General features: G+C 38.4%; 1 long non-coding RNA gene across 1 annotated transcript; it reads right to left on the bottom strand.

The window, feature by feature from the left end:
- Window positions 1–4,285: 4,285 nt before the first annotated feature.
- LOC105855795 (uncharacterized) lies at window positions 4,286–21,132 on the bottom strand. The gene is made up of 3 exons (XR_001146784.2): window positions 21,062–21,132; window positions 18,774–18,861; window positions 4,286–4,499 (listed from the first exon to the last, which is right to left on the bottom strand). It is a non-coding gene; the product is annotated as an uncharacterized LOC105855795 (long non-coding RNA).
- Between the last annotated feature and the right edge of the window lie 1,011 nt (window positions 21,133–22,143).

Here is a 22,143-nt window from a genome sequence, read left to right as displayed (position 1 = left end):
CTCCCTCTCGTACCACTTGTGTTTTAACACTCTATTGCACTTATTACCCACCACTTTGTAATTTATTTACTTACATGTGTCCTCTACTAGATTATAACAAAACTGATGCCAGCACCACTCTGTCCTATTAATCTGAGAATTACCTGGGCCTAAGACAGTGCACATCTTACAGCAGGCACTTAATGAATGCTTTGGAATTGGGTGCATGAATATATACTGTTCTGTTGTAAATCAGCCCTCAAATAAATGATGGAGACGTAAATGCAGAGGTGACATAACACAGGGGAAAGAGCAATGCCCTCAGGGTCTCGGATAGCCTTAACTCTAGCATTTTTCTCCTGCTCTCTGTAGTGTGGGCTGACACAGATCTGTGCCTCTGTTATGCAGTCCAAGCAAACATTCACAGCTCAGCTATTTTACTTGCCCTATAAAGCTAATAAAAATGAAGGAAAGCAATGCTGAGAATAAAATTTTAAATTTCAGTTGACTTCGTATGTCTCCAGATTTCACATCCTTGATATAACGTCACAAAAGCCCGAACTCTACACCAAAGAGAACAAACATGAACTGTCTCAGAATCAAGAATATTAAACCAGGGGCTAGTAGTAGATGAAGCAGATGGCTTTCCACCCAGCATGATTTCTAAATATAACCACAAGACCCTGCCCTCTCAATAATTTTTCCCCATAAATCTTTCCTTCCCTTCCTAACTGGCCTGAAATTCATGCCATTGTAAATTCATGTGTGTGTGTGCATTTGAGGTGAGCTGGACATGGCATCTTCAGAAAACCCTCACAGAAATGCCTGCTCTCTTTCCACTTGCCTTTTCTCATGAGCATATTAGCATCATCCATGGGAATAGGCCCAATAAATTATAGATATTACTACTATTAACAAAGAATAATTTATCAGATCAGGTTTGGGTCCCACAGAAGACAGCTTGGCCATGAGGGAAAGGGAACTTAGAAAGGACAGATAGATTTTCATCATGGACAACAGATTGCTCTGGAACTGGAACTGGGTGCAGACTGCGGAAGGTAGACCAGGGAGAGGCGACTTAATTAGAGCCCAGGCCCTGGGCAGCTGGAGAGGAAGCATAACAATGGAAGTAAATGTCAGTATTGGATCCCATCGTCTCTTAAGTCTACTCATTTTTCTTTTTTGTCATTGCTGTTTTCAAGTAAGGCTTGTTGAATAACTTAGCACATGCTTATGTTAGGACGATCCTTGGTATACAGTTGTGTGAATGTTTCTCTTCTTTTAGGGAACTGACCCTACCACTATTTTAATCATACAATTTAAATAGAAAGTGATAACCACAGTTCTTCCTCCCAATTCCCAAACTGAATTGATAGGTTTGGCAAAGAGTACATGGCCCGTTTGGACCAATCCAAATCCTACCCCCACAATTTTCTAGCTGGAGCTCAGAGGGGATTGGCCCCATCTCTAGTGGTAGAGATGGGAGATATGGGCCAGAGAGCAGGATAGGGTCATGTTTCAAGCCAAATGGAAGTCGGGCTGAGAAAATAAAGCTAGGGATCTGGGAGAAGAGCAGACAAGAAAGATGAAGAGTGTCCTGGTGACTATCCCCCAGAGAGTCCCATTTCTAGGCGTCCCTGAGACCAAGCTATCCTTTCATCCCTTCATGCTGATTGGCTAGGTGAAACAGTAAATCCCCCTCTTGCCTAAGTTAGTTCAAGTGCTCTGTTTGCTATGTGGAACAAAATAATCCTCAACATGCTAAATTTGAATGCCTCCTGTGGATCTTTAATCAAGTATAAGCCACCGTGTTGGATTCGGGATTGCTGATAGAAAAGAAAGGAACAAGAACCAGCATATACTGAATACCTACTACATTTTGGGTATTATACAAAAATTACAATATTTTCCTTTACAACAACTCTATGAAGTAGGCATTGCTTTTAGGAAATTGAGTCTGAGTATGGTTGGTAACTTGCCCAAGTTCTTACAGTAAGTAACAGAGACAAAGTTTGAACTTATATCTGACTCCATATCCATATCCCATTCTTATTCGTCTGCTACATATTGCCCTTTATGGGGTCTTACAACACAATTCACAAAAGAGGTATTTACTTAAAAGAAAATAATGGGATATGAGGTGATGCGAACAAGAAGAGAGGAAGCATTGAATATGGACTGACCCACTGCCCAAAGGACCACCCAAATTCTACGTACCAAATGGAATCTTGAAGCCCTATATACTGCTTTAAAACCATGTCCTTGCCATAAAACTAAAAATGTCAGTGTTACTAGATAAGGGCTTTAGTCAAGGCTCTTCACTTAAATATGTTCAGATCTGTAAGTTGGAGGTGGAAAATAAAATCTTCAAAGACTTAAGCAATTTTATTGGAGAGGAGTAATGTTTAACCAAGTCTATAATAAAATGAGGAAGGATCAGTGAAATACAGCCACCCAAAGACAGAGAGAGGGCAGGGAAAATGGGTCTAAACACATCAGAAATTACTTAAGTTCTTTATATGAGAAAACCATTGGTTGATAGTGAGGGCTGTTAAACAATGAAATGGGTTACCAGGGCAAGCTAAGGAATCTTCTCATCCAGAGGCCTTTAAAATAGTAAAATTTTCTTGGCCTGAATGAATGGCTTTACGTGTGGTCTTCCGTGAGGCGGGGTGGGGTCAGAGAGCTGTGGAGGGAGGGATGACCCCTCCAAATCCCTTCCCAAAGCCTGGGATTCTCCCTACCTGACTGTCATCACCTTGAGAAAGGGGTTCTGTGCCATTCGTCAACCTGCCCCCTTTCCTGGTCCTTTCCTACCTTAGTAATGCACTAATTCACAACTGCTACTGCAGAAATGATTGAAATATTTAGACATAATGGAGGACGTTTAATAGGGTCCAGTAGGAAACCCAGGTGTTTAGATCAGCTTAAAAATAATAACTACCTCCCCTGCCAGGGGGCTTTCTATTCACAATCAGCTCTGCTTTTATTCTTAACCATAAAGGCTACCTCAGACAGGAAATTATTCACGTGATTGGTCTTTACAAGTGCTGTTGGGTTTAAACTGAGGGCTGTAGAGGTCATTAGTGGGCAGCCATGTGATTAACCTTTGCTAGCCTGTTGCTTTTCACACTTTGTTAACAGCTTCCATTATTGCCCCTCTGAGCCCTGAGGAAGCTGTTTATTGACAGTATTAAAAATACATCGCTACAAATTCTTAAGAGGCTTGTGTTAAAGAAAAAAAAACCTCCCAACATCTTATAGCCAGCCTACTGGGGAAATGAGAAACCTCTAATTTGCCATAAAGGTTTATCTAGAACTGCATTAAATAACACTGCATTTAACTCAACTGTAGTGCCTGACATCGCTCCTTCCCTTTCATATTTATACATTACGGTGACACCAGAGAATTTGAGGAGGGAGCTATAAAACCTCCGGACGTATTTGAGGTGTGGACTCTGTTATTTCTGAGGAAATTCGGTTGTACGTAAGTTTGAGAAGGAGGGAGGGAAAGAGGTTGATAAGAAAAATGTTCCTCTTGAGGAAAAATAAAGCCCTTGCCCACATAAAATGACCAAGAGTTTCAGGAAGAATGTGTATGTATGACTCAGTACTTAATCTGATGTGAACAAATGATGGTGGTTGTAGTTTTCACCTTACTCCCACCCCTACCCTGGGATATAAAATGTTTTGGGAGACATTTTCTAGAGTTATTTGTGCAAGAAAAACCATATTAATGTTTCCCTACCAGGGATGTGCCTAAAACCTACTTAAACGATGGCATTCTTCAAATGCTCCCTGGTCCATGCTCCCCAGCCCCCACCCACTGCCACATGACCTCCCTGCAAGAATTGAATGGCCTTTCTGTGACCCCTACCTCAGCATAAGATTTTTTCCCAAGCACTTTCCTTTTACTTTCTGAATTCCAGTGGAGAATTTAATTCCCCGCTTCAGAAGTATCTAAAGCTTTCCCCTTCCTATGACAGAATCCAAATTCAGCTTGGGGTGGAGGAAATGATTCTTCAAGCGATTTATCCCTGCCTGTTACATATATATTAATGCATATATATGTACGTGCATATATCTACATGTATATATATATAAAAGGAATGCATGAGAGAGGCAAACACTAGAATTCCATGTGAAATTTATGTGCTTAAAAGATTAAAATATTTGTGCATTGTACAAAAAGAGAGATTATTGATTCTTCTTCAACTTCCTTGACTCTGTGTTTTTTTGTTTATTTGTTTTCTGTTTCGATGCCTTTGCTCTCACGCACTCATATGCTGTTTAAAATGTGTGGCGATAGACACAAATTCTCTTCCTGGGAATAATGTCAGGGCAAGAATTATTTCTCTCAAACAAAATATGAATTAATGTTCTTCTTAAAAGAAGAGAAGCATAGTAAGTGGGGCTACTACCTTCTCTCGAGACTGCCGACTGCCTGCTGTATGTCACAGTGACCTCTGATGTTTGTGTGAATTGTGCTGCAGATGGACTGTAGTTCCCACGTAGATACTCTGGCGAACAAAACAAACAAAAAGGTTCAATTCCCTTTCTAAAATAACTTTGTAACGTTTAAAACTGACAAGCCACATATTCCTAAATTTTATGATGGAAGACTGGAGGAGAAATTGTTGCCAGGATTAAGACTTTGTATTTTATGTCAAATTTTACCTGGAAGCTCGTTTTAAAAGTGGAATTATAACCCGCCCACCCCCAAAAAGCAGGGATTTGAGATGAAAATGCCAAAATAACTTTAATTATAGGTTTGTGGGGGGTGTGACATTAAAATATCAGTCAGTGGAAAACTTCACATTATTAATGTGTCACTCAAAAAAGTTGAAATTTGTGTTATACCATTACTATTTATTTGTACATTCTTGGTCTCCAATACACACGCTTGCTAGATAAGAGCCCAAATCATTATAACAAGTGGTCCAACATTTTCAAATCTCTTTTAAAATCAGAGTTAAATATAAATCAGTGTAGGCTTGTTCATGTAAAACCTTGATTCCACTTACTGCAGATTTTTTTCATTGAGCTGAATCATATATGCTTTTTCAAATATAAAAAATAACAAATTTCAATTTGACCTACAATCTTTCTATTTTCTCTACAAAATTTGAAGTAATATTGTGTCACTGGGGGTAAAATATATAGCAGCCTCTAATGTCTAGCTAGTATTTCTTACCCTAGACTTATTGTAGACAATAATTGGTTTTCTCTGCTCCCTCTCCCAAACTGCATAAGAAAGGAAACCATGGAAACTAGGCCACCATAAAGCAATGCTTTCTAACCTCAGCTAAGCTCTCGATGATCCTCAGAAATGGTTTTACACATACCTTGTTGACTAATTATTACAGGGGGCCACAGTGGCTGTTTTAAATATTCTTCAACCTCAAAAGCCCATCCCTTGACTTCCTTCAAGTTAACCTCACTCACAGAAAATGACCTTATGGCAGACTTCGCTGAGGAAGGTCTGTCAGTGTGAGCTCCTCGTGCCGGTGCTTAACCAAACTAGACCCGGGCCCTGGGCTTCGTGGTTGGCTTAGCCGGGTCCAGCACTACTGCTGGCTTAAGTTCTCCTGCCTGTGTTCCCCACCCTCACCAGGCAGCCCCACCTTGACAGCCCATCTTTCCAAAGGCCTATACCACATTGCTGCCTGGTCCCAGCTAACCTCTATCTCAAATTCCTCACACCATTTTTTTAAACTGACACATCATAATTGTTACATATTTAAGGGGTATGGTACGATGTTTGGATACATACACACATGGTGTAAAAAATCAAGTCAGGGTATTTAGCATATCCATCACCTCAAACATTTATTTCTTTGTGATGAGAACATTCAAAATTCTCTCTTCTAGCTATTTTGAAATAGACAACACAACATTGTTAACCATAGTCATCCTACCGTTCCCTTCTAACAGCATTTTCCATCTCTTCTGACGATGGGCCCATCCCTGTGTCAAGAATATGGCCAGCTCTTCCCTGTGCTTACACATTCCTTTGAGGATCCTTTCTGTACCATCATTTCCACTTCTCCAGGGCTTTACCTTTGGCCTTCTTCCTTAAGTTCTCTCTTTTAGAATCTCTGGCTTCCCTCTCTTTCTTGGCAAGCTCATCACATCTGGAGCTTCTACTCTGATCTTTAAGCAACTAGTTCCTCAGTCCTTAAACTCAGATTTTCTAACTTTCAGAGCCATTAATTAATTCCTCAAACTAAAATGCTCTTTCCTCACCAAACTAGCGCTTATCCTCAACTTCCTCATTTTCATATTGTCATTAATGACCCAGAGCCATGGGTGTTTTCTTCTCTACTATGGCCAGTAAATTGCCTTCATGCTTAGAATGAAAACCAAAGAACTTTGCCTGGCCTGGAGCTCACTGTGTAAGCTCTGACCTCATACCTCTCTACTTTTTCCTGGGTTACCATGATTTAACCACACTGGCCTTGTTTCTGCTTCTCAAAGCCACCAAAATTGTCCTCTGCTTGGTGGTTTGTGCCTTCTCCTCTCTCCCCCAGGACGGTTTCTTGTCATCTGGCCAAACTGTTACCCCAGCAGAGATAGGGCCCCAGAAACTCTGCCACACCACACTGTTGATATTAACATTTTCCCCAAAGCAACTTTCATGACTGACACTAACTTATTTCTTGTTTACTTTTTAACCTGCTTATTATTGATCTCTCCTCTGTATAATAGAAGCTCCTTGAAAGCAGAAACCTATGTGTTTTGCTCACTACTGTAATTTTGTGGACAAGGACTATGCTGTATAGAATCTCAATAACTATTCTGTGAATGAATGAATAAGTGCAGTCTGATAGATTCAATTGTCACAGTATCTCTCAAATCCATCCCTCCTTTGTCTTCCCACTGCTATCACTATAGGTCATGCCCTCATCATGGAGTACCTTGACACTGCCTGAGACCTTTTCTGTCCCATCAATGCTTCACGTGGCCACTAGATTAATCCATGTATCAGTTCTGATCCTATTATTATCATGTTCAAAATGTTTAGTAGGCTGAAAATTTCATAACCAAATTAAGTATAAACTCATCACCATAGCTTTTAATATGCATCCATTTATTCAACAATCATACTGGGTTCAATTATACATAGAAGAGACTATGTAGAATGTTGCAGAACATGACTAAGTAGACCACACTAGAGAGTTCTATTATAGATGTATGCCCCAGATTTAAAGGTGAGCAAAGAGAAAACCCTTACTTAGCCTGTAGGAAGTGATACTTCAGCTGAATCTTGAAGGATAAATAGGAGTTTACCAGCCAAGTAAAATGTATGCGTGCATGTGTGAGAAGTGGGTGACTGTTTTCTAGGGAGAAAGACTAGCATATGCAAAAACACACATAGCATGGTGAGCTGTTGATGATTATGACAAGTGGTCCAGTTTGGCAGGATAATTGGGGTGAAGGATGTAGGTAGAGGAAGAAATGAAGCAGCATGATCAGAAGAGACCAAATCAGTAAGGACCTTGAATTCTATTCTAACAACAAAAAGGCAGAATAGAGTGGCAGTTGAGAACATATACATACTGGACTCAGACTCTCTGGGTTTAATTCCTGCCCCAAATGGGCAAGTTACCCTTTCTTTGTCCTTGTTTCCTCATCAATAAAATGGAGATGAAAATAATAACAGCAACCTATCTCATAGAATTACTATGAGAACTAAATGACTTAACATACATAAAGCAATTAGAACACTACTTGGCACATAATAAGTACACTAATGTTTTCAATTGTTATCCTATAGCTAATGGGAAGCTATTAAAGAATTATAAGCAGAAAAGTGACCTAAGACTAATATCTCTTAAAGATAATTCTTATAGTAGTATATAAAATGGAACATAAGGAGAAAGAGAATGGAAGTCAAAACATCAGTTAGAATTAAAAAATGATGAGAAGCCAAACTACGGTAGTGAAAATGGACAGGCAAAGGAAAATACAGACTTGAGAATCATTTAAGAAGCAAAGTCAAGAGAATTTGGTGACAATTATGTGAGTAGCAAGGGTGAGAGTGTTATGGACAATTCCCAAATTTCTGACACAAAGGATCAGTGTATGGTAGAGCTATTAAGTAGAATCAGAAATATAAGACAAAGCACTGATTTTGGGGAAGAGACTACATTCAGTGCATCAGTGATATAATGAAGTTGTGCTATCTACTGCGCAGACATGAAAGACTGCCAACAGGCAATTGGAAATACAGGTCCAGAGCTCAGAAGAAATTGTTTGAAGCTGTATGAGCAGAAGATACACAGTACGAAGAGGAAAAGCAGACACGGAGCCCTAAGACCACTGGAAGACGCCAGCATGGAAGGGAAGACTCTCATGAAGTAGGAGGACAGCAAGGTAAGAAAGGAATTGTGGGAACCAAGGAGTCTTAAAAATAAGGGGGAGATCCACAGTGGCCAACCTTGGGTATGCTGCCTAAGGGAAGAACCTTAGCATCCCCACTAGGTTTGCAATTGTGTCACTAATGAATCCAGTGAAAGCATTACAGAAGCAAGGTGGGAGCAGAAGTCAGGCCACAGCAGGTCGAACAGTTTAGAAGCCAATGTGAGGGGAAGAAGGAATCTCTTGGGAAGCTGAGGTATGAAGGGGGAAAGAGAAGAAGGCAATAGTTAAAAAGGAATATAGGACAGAGGTGAGTTCTTTCTTTTTGATGATTAGAGAGACTTAGATGTTGGTAGGATAAGAAAAATAATGGAGCACAATGGAGAGGAAAAGAGTCTTTCAAGGTCCCAACTGACCATCCTGATGTTTCCAGTCTTTTCTCTCACTTTTCTCTACCTCGCCCCAAATGCTCCCCCAACTGGAGCTGTGAAATTGGAGGAGGTAGACAAGAAATGCAAGATCCCTGCCTCATCATGATCCTCCAGCCAGCTCCAAATACCTGAACTGCAAATGACAGATGATTCAGCTATTTCTCCAGGTGTGGCATCACATGTTTACCCCACCCAGACTGAGTGTTCTTGGGGATTCAGAGGGTGTGTTAGGAAAAGTGCATGTGCCTTGGAAGAGGAAATGCTCCCAGTGTGTTAAACTTAAAATGATAAAGCTTAATCCACCCCCCAAAAGACCTCTCTGTTCTAAACAAACATTTATCTATACATTGAAGATTCTTCATACACTGTAAATAAATTTCAAACTTTCAGATACAAAATTATTTAATGCCAATGAATATCATTCCCAATTAGGGAAGAATAAAGAAGAAAGAAAAACGAGTCTTTACAAAGAATTCAACATTCTTTTTGCTCTCATGATGCCCACGTTTTCCATAAAAGCATTGTGTCTTATAATTCTCTTCTACCTTGAGCCTTCTGGATCTTAGCCTGCTTAATTAGCTCTCCAATAATAGCTGCCAATATCACACCTGAAGCAGGTCTCCTGGCTATGTGACCTTGAACAAGTCATTTTACCTCTCAGAGCATACATTGTCTATCTAATCTACTTTCAATTCAGTTACATCTGAGGTCAAGTCACACATTATATCTTTATCACCTGCTCTACTGCAGGTGAGACATACTGCAAACCTACTGAAAAAATATTTTGGGTAGGTAAGAAAATTCCCATTTCAATTTCAAAGTTACAGCAGAAAGTTGAAACTTGCAGCTTCCAGGAGCTTACCAGGTCATTCTAAATAATGAAAAGATCAAATAATGTTACTGCAAACTGCTATTGTAATTCATTCTTCCATAAAGATTACCTCTGTTATACTAGCAAGTTCAGCAAGACCTTGGGTTATCAGCCAAATAAATGCCACTTCAGTAAGTTATTGCTGCCTGGGGCCAGCTTTAACTTGCATTGTCAACTTTTTTCTGTCTAAAGTTCTACTGTAAGTTTTTCATTCATAAACCATGTTCCCCCTTGGCTTTATTGCTTGCCCTGGTGACTTTTCCCCTCCTCTTGGTTGCTGAAGAGAGCCTCATTGTATTCGCTAACACCCGAGAACTTCTCCCAGTGATGTAAAAAAGTCACAATTAAATGGGTTTTGGGGGGATAGAACAAAATGCAAAAGCCCACTGAACATTTTCTTACTATGTGACAATTGCTGCTTGCCTCTTTGCACCACAGTTCTGGGAATTCAATTCAAAAGAGATGTGTTCAAAAAGTATATGACTTTGGCTCCCATGTATGATTATGAAACAATAGAGAAAGAGTAAACTTTGTGACAATTTTTCAAATCTGTGGGATTCAAAATTCATACAAAATTTTACCAACTCTCCATTACTTTAACTGAATTCAAAATGCATTCAGAAAATGTGGTACTTGTATAAATGAAAATAAATGATAAATGTTGTTTCAACAGTCTTTTTTCCTCATTTAAGTTGATGGTTAAGTGTATAACAAAAGGAGAAGACAATAAACAACATATACATACTTGTCTGAAAAGGCCTAAAAAATGCCACCCACATACACAGAATACCACACACAGTCGTTTTATGAAGACAAGTCAGATGCCATATAGGGTAGCTATTGAATATTGATGACATTTTTTTCAAACCCAAACAAATTACTCCTCCTAAAGTGCATCCAGCTTTTTTTCTTGTTTTTTTTTTTTTTTTTGCCAGTTTCTGTCCATTATGTTGTCATGTATAGATTCAGGACACATCCTAGGAGCATTTTTCCTGAGAACATTTCTCTCTGTGCTACTTAGACATGGCCTCTCACATACAGCCTGTGCATCACTGGCCTTGATTAACCAGTAAACTGCCCCTGTTTAAAGAAAAATAAGTAGCGTAAGTCTCTTTAAGGAAAAATCAACAGGTGTAAGTAAGTAGTGGAAACTGAGACTACAAATCCTCAAAACCTAATATGAATTTCCTTTAAGGACATACTGTTCTGTAACATGAGAATGACTGGCATTGCCCTGATATGCCCCCCAAGCATCTTAAATTGTTGTAGAGCAACTTTCACTAGGTTACCAGAACTGATGCCTTTAAAATCATTGCTCTAGTCCCCCAGGCTTAAAGAGAAACCTGGTTAATGCTACAAGGCAGACTATACTGATTTGAGGAAAGGATTCTTGCACTTACATCAAATAAGAGTACACTTAATGTTTGGGAATTGATAATTTAGCAAAATTCTCAGCAGAGAAATAAAACCACACTGTACAGTGCTGAGTTCTTCATTTTGCTTCCTTTGCTTAAGTCTTTCTCTCCTTCCACTTCCTTGATAAGCATGTATTCATTAATTCAACAAATACTTGTTGAGCCCTAACATGTACCAGGTACTGTTCTATGCCCTGGGAATATAGTCATGAACAAAACACATGGAAATTTCTATTTACATTTTTCATCTCTCAGACTTATGTGCCACGCTAAAGTAAAGCTGTCTTTTCTCCCCCAAATCTTGCTGATCTGCACTTTCACCGAGGAAGGGGGTCAGTTTTCTAAGAAAACAGGGCTCTCATTTATTAGAGCAAACAAAGGTCTTCAACAATTATTCACTCACTCACCCAACAATTATTGTTGAACATCATCTAAATGCCAGGATCTGGGCTTCAGACTGAAGACAGCAAGATGAAAAACACTCAGCCCTTGGATTGAAAGGAATTATATATTTTTGTAATGTCTTTCATGTGAACAAATTAACAATTGATAGTTTTTAAATTGAATTTGAATTTTTGAAGTCTGCTGATAGCTGAGAGTTAGTTGTTTTTCCTTTTTCCCAGGCCAAGTATTTCTCCTGGTGCACTTAAGTGTAGACTCTAGGGATAATGGCCATTTTTTGTAAATATGTTACTGCCCAACTTGGAAAGGGTAAGCTAGACTTGGACGTGCATCTGAGTGTTCTCACTTCATTTTCCATAGTCGCAAGTCTTGCTGTGTTTTCAATTAGCTATAGTAACTGAAATTAATATTCCATTACACTTTTTTGATCATGCTTTAATTTAACCAACAATAATGATCGGGGCATAAAATAGCCTAAGTCCTTTGTTTAGGGTTTCGTGAATAAAACCATATGCCTGACCTCAACCCTTTGGGGAATGGACTTTCAGAAAGTATATTCATGGCCCCTCAACTTTTGTTTGTTATTTTCCTGTTGCTTTTTTTGTCTAAGTGGCTTTATTTACTCTGCTCACTATATGTGGAGGGTGAGGCTGGAGTTAGGGGTTTTGCTTTACTTCTGGAATTAGGACATTTCAGAATGTTGGCCCAGTTGTCGTCTATTATGCCTCTTTTCTGCTAAGTGTTTATTTCAGAAGCCTTTGGTCAAAGTGTACACAGAAATTAACTAATTTTTCTTTTCTTTTTCTCTGATTGTGTGTGTGCATGTGTATGTGTGTGGGTGCGTGTGAATTCTCAGATAAATAGATAATACTTTAAAATGTTGATATCCACCCTGCCCCATGGGAGGCATGCAGGACCCCGTTGGTAGATCTCTGTCATTCTTCACCAGGTGAACATACCATGGCATTGAGTCAGACACTCCTGAGACAAATCCTGGCTTTCCCTCTTAGCAGTGTGTGGCTATGCAAGTTACTTATTAACCTCACTGAACCTTGGTCTGCTCATCTACACAATGAAAATAATAAATGCTACTGACCTTACTGGCTGGGTTGTAAAGATTAGCTATAATACATGCATTGAACACAACGTAGAACCTCTGTGATAGGCATTCAATAACTGGCAGGCATTAAACATTATTATTATTTCTTCCTCCTCCTCCATTCTTTCCCTTGCTCTCATCACCTGACCTCTTCCATTTCCCTTTTCTCTTTCTTTTTGCTTTCTCATTATCCTGTTCTCTACTCTCTCCTGTTAGTGCCTTAGCTCTGTGAGTGGTGTCCAGAGGCATTGCTCACCCACTAACAACATTCAGAGAAAAAGGTATTGTAGATCCCTGTTCTCCATGACTAACCAAACAAGAAACAACCAGAGAGAAAGCCACTGAGGAAATATTGTCTGGTGTAAAAAGATTTCCATTCCAATCAATGCTGCATAGCTGAAGTTATCCTATTGCCTCAAAGTGCTGAATTTCTTTTTTATGGGTAATAGCAACATCCAGAAATTTAACTTTCCTTTGTTTGTTTATTTATTTATAAAATATATTAAATATATATAATGTGTTGGATTCTCTGCTAAAGCTGAAGCCATGAAAGATGTGTCTTACTTATCTTTGTATTAACTCACTCTACAGATAGTTGTTGAATAAATAGCAAGTGAGTGATGAACAGCCCAAAGCTTCCAGTTTTGAAGACATTGAAATTAAAAAACAAAATTTTTATTCCTGAATGTAGGTTATGTATATATATGATAGCTTGTTTTATTCTTTTTCAATAAAATGAATGAATCAGCACCCTCTGTGTCAAGTTTTAGACTGGATGCTAAAATATAAAGATGAAAAGACAAGGCATGGTCTCTGCTGCTCATTCATTCATTCATTTGTTCAGTAAACATTTTCAAATGGCTTCCTTGTGCAAGGATATCACTTGCACCCTGCTCCTATAAAGCTTATTTCCTAGTATGGAAATTATAAAAGTAAATAAACAAAATGAAACAAAGAAATGAAAGAATCACAAGTTATAAGGAGAGACATAAACAAAACAACAATGGACTAAAATGGACAGGACATCTACCTTAAACAACCTAGTAGGAGACAGATGAGTAATCTCATAATTACAATTCAATATTTGTTTATCTGTATATCAACTTACAGGTTAGCTCTCTCCTCTTTCATTCTCAAAAAGTTTTGAAGAAGCAATAAAATAGTGTAAGATCAGTAAAGAAGCATACAACCCCATGAACATGGATGAATGAGCAGACAAATCTGTGTGCAGTCTCAATATTAACACAGAAATACAGGTGGGCAAGCAATACATTGAGTAGAATGGCCAAAAAGGCCACAGAAAAATGGAACATAATGGGAGTAGGATGGGTGAGGAGCGATCTACTTCCATCCCATGCTAGTGGGGAGTAGCAGCAGCTCTTATTCAATAACGTCATCAAAGCACCATCAATGCACCAAGACCTTAGATCTGCATGTGTGGTTTCTTAGTACCATTGCAATGGCCCTGGGGGCTTTCATAGCCTGATCTCTAAATCTGCTACTTGTCCTGCTGCTGAAGGAGCCCTGTTTGGCATTGAAGGACCTAGGCTCACAGTCCAGTTCTGACATTCATTAGCTGTGAGATGTTGGGCAAGTCACTCTCCATCGCCAACTCTCAATTTCCTATTCTGTACAATGGGTATATTCATCAGATCACAGCTCCAGATAACAAAATCCACTCTAACTAGTTAAAACAAAAAGGACTTTATTACTGAGTATGAGTACCTTTCCCAGTCATTGGAAGGGTTAGATGACTAGGCCTAAGGCTGTGTTTCCGGGTACAAATTCCAGCTCCTAGAGCAACTTACTTCTGTCTTCTCTTTATTATAATAAATAGCAAGATAGATGCCTCATGCCTAATCTCTATTCCTATATTCAACTCTGTTATTAATTCAAGTCTCATGAGAGTACAAATGATAAAACTGAGATTGCATCCAAAATCATAGCTACAAGGGCATGTAGGAAATGTCATTTTTAGTTGTATAGCCTCTATGTATCAAGAAGGCATACCAGAAAGGCTAGGATAGGTGGAGCAAGCCAATCCATACAATTTGCTACATGGGACAATGCATTCTTTACAGGGTTGTTACAAGGATTGGTGTTTGTGAAGATGTTTTCACTTAGTAAATACTGGCTTAACCTGACAACATTGGCCAGCATTCCTTTTGCCCTGACACTGAGTGCCAAACATACTGAGTCCAGCTTTTGGGCTCAGCCCTCAAACCCCAGACACCCACCAATGCTCTGAGGCTGGACCTTGCTTCCTGCATACCACCCCTCCTGTAGGATAGATCTTGTTAGCTGACAGCCTGGGCCCCACCCAGAGAGAGATCCTGTCCCCTAGCAACTTAAAGCCCACAAGGTAGAGGGAGGAGTGCTCGAAAACCAGGAACTCAGAAAAGGGGTGAAAATCCAGAAGGTAACTAATTCTGCCTGGAAGCATTAGTTAAGACACCACATTCCAACATTCCTGATAATACATAGTCCAGTAGGCAGAATAGAATACTACTCTATTTGGCTTTCTTTCTTATCAGGAAAGACCTCATATGTGTTTCAGTGCTAAAAGCTGCTTGCATAACATATAAACTCTTTATATGCATGTTTAGCTGTTTGAGAAACTGGCCAGAAAATACTAAGCCTGATAAAAAAGGAAAATATTTTTTGACTCCTAATCACTTTTTCAATCAAATTTTTAAAATGTAGTTTTCCTAATTATAGGGAAGATACAGTGGCTCACACCTGTAATCCCAGCATTTTGGGAGGCCAAAGAGGAAGGATCACTGAGGCCAGGAGTTGGAGACCAGTCTGGAAAACATATCAAGACCCCATTTCTACAAAAAAATTTAAAAATTAGCTGGGTATGGTGGCATGTATCTGTAGTCCCAGCTATTCAGGAGGCTCAGGTGGAAGGATCACTTGAGCCCAGGAGTTTGAGGCTGCAGTGAGCTATGATCATGCCACTGCACACCAGGCTGGGCAACAGAGCAAGACCATGTCTCTTAAAAAACTTTTTTCCTAATTATAAAAGTAGTATATTCTTCTTAAAGAAAATTTGGAAAATTCTGAAAAGCATAAAGAAAATAACAATTACTTTTCAACTCATCACCTGGAATTAGTGACTATAAACCATTTGAAAATATTTCCTTCTGAGCAAATATGAACCAAAAAAAAAATAAAAGCTGGTGGTCCTATATTAATATCATACAAAATAGACCTTAAGGTAAAAGGCATTATCAGAAATAAGAATGGTCATTAGAAATAAGAATGGTCACTGTATAATAATAGAAGCTTCGATTCACAAGGAACACATAACAATTTTAAATTTCTAAAAGTTTAAAATATGTGTTATGGCTTCAAAATATACTAATACAAAATTGAGATACCAGTTAAGAGAAATTTCTATGTGCATACATTTCCCTCAGTAATGGACAGATCAAGCAAACCAAGAACAGCAAGGATATAGATTTGAACAACACAAATAACACACCTGACCTAAAGGATATATTGTAGAACACTGCATCCAACTGATTGTCAAACATACAAGGGCTATTTACAAAAATTAACCATGCATTATACTATAAAGCAAGTCAAATTTCAAAAACTCTCTGTAGGTCACATTCTCAGCCCACAATATAATAAAGATAACATTTCAAAAAGAACAAAATAAAAAATCTATTTCATTGGAAAATTTAAAACTTATTTTAAATAACTAATGGCAAAAATAAATCATAATAGAAATTAGATTATTGTATAATATTTTGAATAAACTACATATAAAAAATAAACATATCAAAACTTGAGGGATGCAGCTAAGGCATTTCTTGGAAGGAAATGTATAGCTTTGCATTCTTACAGTAGAAAAAAAAAAGAAAGACAAAAAAAAAACACCTGTTTATCATGAAATTAGAAAATAATTATAGTTAAACAAAGCCAAAGTAGGGTCATTAAAACAACTAATAAAATGGAGAAGTTTACTCAGAAAAAGAAAGTCAAATATGTGTAAATATAGACAGAGAGTGTGAAATGATAGATGTTGAAGACTGGTGAGGGTGGAGGATGAGAAATTATTTAATGGGCACAATATAGATTATTCAGGTGATGGATACACTAAAAGCCCAGACTTCACCACTATACAATATATCCATCCAACAAAGTTTCATTTGTATCCTTTAAATTTGTACAAACAAAATACTTTGAGAAGTTTTTTATAATGTTAAGAAAAAAGAAAGATTAAATAAATAATATTAAAAATGAAGAGGCCATAACTACAGATGCTATATAAATTAAAAATAATAAATTAATAATGTGAATAACCCTATGCCAACACATTTAAAATTTTAGATGAAATAGATAAATTCCTACAAATACACAACTTAACAAGACTGTATGAAGAATAAATAAACAGGAAAGAGAATATAAATAGGTCTAAAACAGTATGGTATATCCCCAAAATGCAACGTTGTTTTAATATTAGGAAATATTACATTACAGATAATATAAGTATCCACATTAATAAATAAAAGAAGAAAAATAATCTCCATAGACAAAAAAAAAATTTGATAAGATATAGAAAAAACATTGGAAATAAATGCAACATCCATTCATGATTTGGGGAAAAAAACCCTGACTCTTAGCAAACTAGAAATAAAAGGACCTTTCTTAACCTAACAGAGATAACCACAAACACCCACTGCAAGTGACATACTTAATGGCAAATTGTTGAAAATATTCCTTTGAAATATGTTTCCACCTCTATTATAGTACTTATTTTATGAATGGCAATTATCTATTTACATATTTGTCTGGCTTCTTCCAGTTCTCCCCAAACTGCCCTCAATGCTTAGTTCAGTTCCTGGCACATGACAGGCATGCCATTCATGTTTGTTGAATGAATGAATGAATAAAGCAGAGTTCTTTAGTGCTAATATACAGGTTACACAAAAGTTACCAGATAGGTTCTGATTCCTCAGCTGTATCCATTTTGCACTCAGGGACTCTTTGAATGAAATTTGAGTACTGCAAATGTATTGTCTTGTGATATTTAAGACATTTCAGATGACTCCTGTATCTCCCTAACTTTGCTGCATAAACATCATATGCCCAACTTGGTTTCATTTACTAAGCCTTTCTGAAAATCAGTTCTTTCCTTATAAATGAAAATCTTAATAGCATGCTTGCCTCACAGAGTTGTGAGAACTAAATGAATGCTCATGAAGCAGTTAGCACAGTGTTTGTCATCTAGTGAGTATACAATATATGTTGGCTATTGTTGTGTGGTTGTAATTATTAGTAGTTGTTGTAATTATTAGTATAATAGCATTAGGGCTATTTCAGATTCCCATGGTATCCAGTAGAGTGCTTTTCACATAAAAGCAACTTCTCAAAAAATGTTGCTAAATGAAAGAATGATGAATCTGCAATGCTGAAATACACTACTGGCTTTTAAGCAACTCGCCTTCACTCATTCACTCATTCATTCAACAATAATGAATTACATGCCTACTGTGTGTCAAATGCTATACTAAATATTGGGAATACAGTGATGATTAATGTTTAAGATATGATGCCAGCCTCTGAGGAGCTCACAGCATATCTAAAAACCAGATGGCATGAATTTCTTTTAATTTGAAAATCTACATTGACAGCTCTCTATTTTTATGCCTACCTATCACAAGCAAGGTACACTGACCTTTGTCAAGACAAAAGCAGTATGGCAGAAAATCAAGCAGAGACTTTTTCATAGTTGGTCATTGTTACTGATTGTATAGCACCTAAGTTAGAGTCCCTGACCCACCAGGAGATTGAGGGGCTTTTCTGTTTCTACCAGCCATACTGGATTCTTGCAACCAACAGTCCTGACACATACACTGGGTTAGACTAACATCTGAATAGCATCTGTCCCCTGAAGAGGGACAGAGACTGCCATGATTTGAGATTGACATCAACACCTAGGATCACCCTCTGGGTCACTGAGTACCATCTCTCATTAATGGTAAATGAGACAGGGCATGTGGCTTTTCTATCAACTTTCCTTGATCACCAAATTCTGTTTTTGCAGCACATGGCTTAACTCAGCATCTCCATATCGTATACTTTTTTCTCCTCTCCAGAAGCCTCAGGAATCACAGCTAGCCTGCAGTCTGCTGGGTGGAAGACTCAGGAGGAGAGAAGAAAATGAGAACCTGGAGAATGAGACCAAGTAAGCTTCCACTTACCCTTCAGAGCCACCGCCATTTCTCCCCACTGGTACTCTCGGTTAACATTCTACAAGTTGTCTCCAAAACCAGGTATTTCCGAGAAAAACTGACAACAGAAAGAAAAGGGGAAAGATAGAGTATTCTCTTTATTACCAAAGAGCTACCCTTACTGCTATTAGAGAATGAATGCCTTGCTTTCTGCTTATTTCTTTGGCTGCTATGAACTTTCAAGAAACATTTGATAGGAGAAACATCATTTTATTTTCTTTCATTAGCATTAAAAAGCTTGGTATCAAAAGTCTAACTGCTTATATTTCTGTGATAGGAAGGCTAAAATCTTCCTTTCTTGGAGTAATCCATGAGCTAAATACAGGGGTTTAAAGGTGAAGAAGGCCTAGCTTCTGCCCTCAAGGAGCTGGGTTGGGTGCGAGACAGATAAATGTACCACAACCAAATAAAGTATAATAGTTACACAGACAAAGTACTATGGAAGCTGTGCTTGCCTTCTCCACAGGTGGGGAGGAGAAGGCATTTGAAGCCTTTCCAGAAAGAAGTGACATTTTGGTCTTTATGCATGAACGGAACTTTGATGAGAAAATGAAGATGTCCCAGGAAGAGGAAGCAACAGAAACATATACATGGAAGAATAAAATTCCAAGTTGTTTTCAGGAAACATTGAATACTTGCTAGATTAGAGTGTGGTTTATGTTCATAATAGAGGAATGAAGTGGTGGAAAGGACAGAGTGCCTTCTCAGTTTCTTTCTAAATCAGAAAGGAGCCAAATAATATAGTTGTTGATTGAAATATTATGGCATAGAGTCACTAAAAAGTTGTAATGGAGTAAAATTTTAAAAGTCCAGAATCTTATCCAATATCTCATCCACTAAACTGTTTAAAAATCTCTGACAAAATCCTAACATTGCTTGCTAAAACATGATTTGTTTTAAAGAGGCGAGGTGCTTTGATAAGATTTAATGAAAGTATTTTAATTCAGTTAAAAAGTAGCCTGGTGATGATGGTGAGGAGCACAGAATAGACTGAAGTGCTGCTGAACCATGAAGAGAAAGAAAAAGGTCCTGAGACGGAAATATTCAAACTTGGGACACTGAGTTTATGCTCTGGGTCTTGAAATAGCCAAATGCTCAGGATACTCCAATTTCCTCTTGACTGGTTCACACACTTCTAGTTCCTTCCCTACCTCACCTAAGCCCTCTCTGCCTCCCAGAAAGTGGGAAATGTCCCTCTTAAAGAGATCAAATGAAACAAGGAGAGAAACTATATATTTTGTCTGAATCCCCCATCAGCTCAGAAAGGAGGCAGCATTGACCTAACTTAGCACCATAAACCTCACCTTTCAGCTGGTACCTTTGTGTGCCCTTGCCCGATGCCAGCAACTCAGCCCATGTCTCCCACTCAGCTCTCCCAGGCTTCTTAGAACTCAGATTCCCAAGACAAAAGACAATTGAGGCCCAGTTAGTGCTCAGGTTTACTGAGAATTAAGCCATGGGCAGATACCATCAAAACACATCTCACTTGTGACCTTTCACAGCCAACGAATTGGAAGGATTTTCCTTTGCTGGGGATTGAATTTAAAACGACTTCCCAGGAGCGAAAGGTCAGCCCATGGAATCATGATATCCAGTTAAACACAGCTAAATAGAACGTTTTAGCATGACAATAAATGGAGTTATATTTAGCTGATTTGGGAAACTATCTGGCTGAGGGAAAAGGAGGGGCACAGAGATTCTTCATCTACCACCCCTCCATCCCCGGCTGGGAAAAGTAATGGAGTAGTACAAAAAGCACAAAGGTGAAGGATTTTACCAAATCTGTCTAATGAGACCGTTTTTGCTCTCCTAACATCTACCATGTTCTGAGTAGGACGTGTTGGTTGAATTGCATAAAGGCTATATTGTTTTCTTGATGCGCACATGAAATTCCTATTAGCATGACTGGAGCAAGATGGGCTCCAAAGGGAGAACATACCCTCAAATAACTTTCTGGGCAGCTTTGATTTCTAGATATGTATGAGGTGAAAGCACATTAGCCAAACTGGCTTTGATAACAAATGCATTCTTCTTTAACAAGGAAAGACTGAAGGGAAAAAATAGTTGGCACCCCTCTCCCCTTAACTTGAAATGCCCCATGCCATTTGAAATAGCCTCATATTTTGCTGTTGTTAACTAACAGATGGTTTTGTTAGCCGGTGACTGTTTCTCTAAATAACTCCTGACAATAAAAGGCTGTGACACATGAGAGCAAAATAGGGACCATAAGTGGTAGCCTTTTACCTCCAGAATCTTACCTTGTCATCCATTCTGAAACTTGATGTGTGTAATTGCAGCCACTGGGAAGGTGTGGAGTGCTATAGCATCACAGATCTGCCAATAGTTAGAAGAGATTAAAGGTGTATGTTGTTTTCTTTGAAGGGAAAAAATATATTTAATTGAAACCAATTTAGAAATCAGGATCCCTGTGAGTTTAGAGTGAGAACGTTTTCAATGAAACACTGTTCATCCTGGCTATGAGAGACCCATAACATTTCTCTCCCAGGCTAAGTGTGCTATTTGATAGGGAATCCACTGTTTATGCTTGTCCCCCAAGACCCGTCTACTACACAATGAACTAGCACTCTGGGTAAATAGAATCCTATAGTGATTTAGCAAAAACCATCAGACTCAGACTTGTGGATTCCATCTAATATTCAGTTTCACTTATGGTGGCCAATCTCTCTGCTAACAAGGTCTTTTTTATGTAAAGCAGCCTTCTTTCATTTTATCTTTTAAAAACATCTCATCTAATCTGGCTATCTGTAACTTTGTTACTTATCTTTTATTCTGCCTTTGAAAAGTCCAAAATAGGCATGACCCAACCTGTTTGGGCATAACATTGGCCACTTTCAAATCTCTAGCTAAAGAAAAGATGTGGCCAAAGAGCATTACTAAGCTCATAGAACTTATACTCAGGCTTCTAGTCTTTGATTCCTAAATGTCTACACTGGCCCAGGCTCTCTGAGTCAATGCTTAACCTGAGAAGACTTTGATACCATGTGAAGAAGAATATAGCCTTTCTACAGTTTTACATACACATCCTATTTAGAACAGGTAAATGTTGGGAAAGTAACCATCTTACTTCTCCAACTTCATCTTACTCTTTTCTCCTCACACATTGCTGACCACCTATAGTTATCTTTTTTTTAATCTCAGCATATGATGGGGGTACAAATGTTAAGGTTACATATATTGCCCATGCCCCCTGCCCCCTCCCCCCTCCCACCCATCTGACACCGATAAATGTTATTCTATATGTCCACTTAAGTGTTGATCTGTTAATATCAATTTGCTGGTGAGTAAATGTGGTGCTTGTTTTTCCATTCTTGAGATACAT

Source organism: Microcebus murinus, chromosome 1, assembly GCF_040939455.1.
Source record: "Microcebus murinus isolate Inina chromosome 1, M.murinus_Inina_mat1.0, whole genome shotgun sequence".
Classification (NCBI taxonomy): domain Eukaryota; kingdom Metazoa; phylum Chordata; class Mammalia; order Primates; family Cheirogaleidae; genus Microcebus; species Microcebus murinus.
This window is presented reverse-complemented; position numbering and strand designations above follow the sequence as displayed.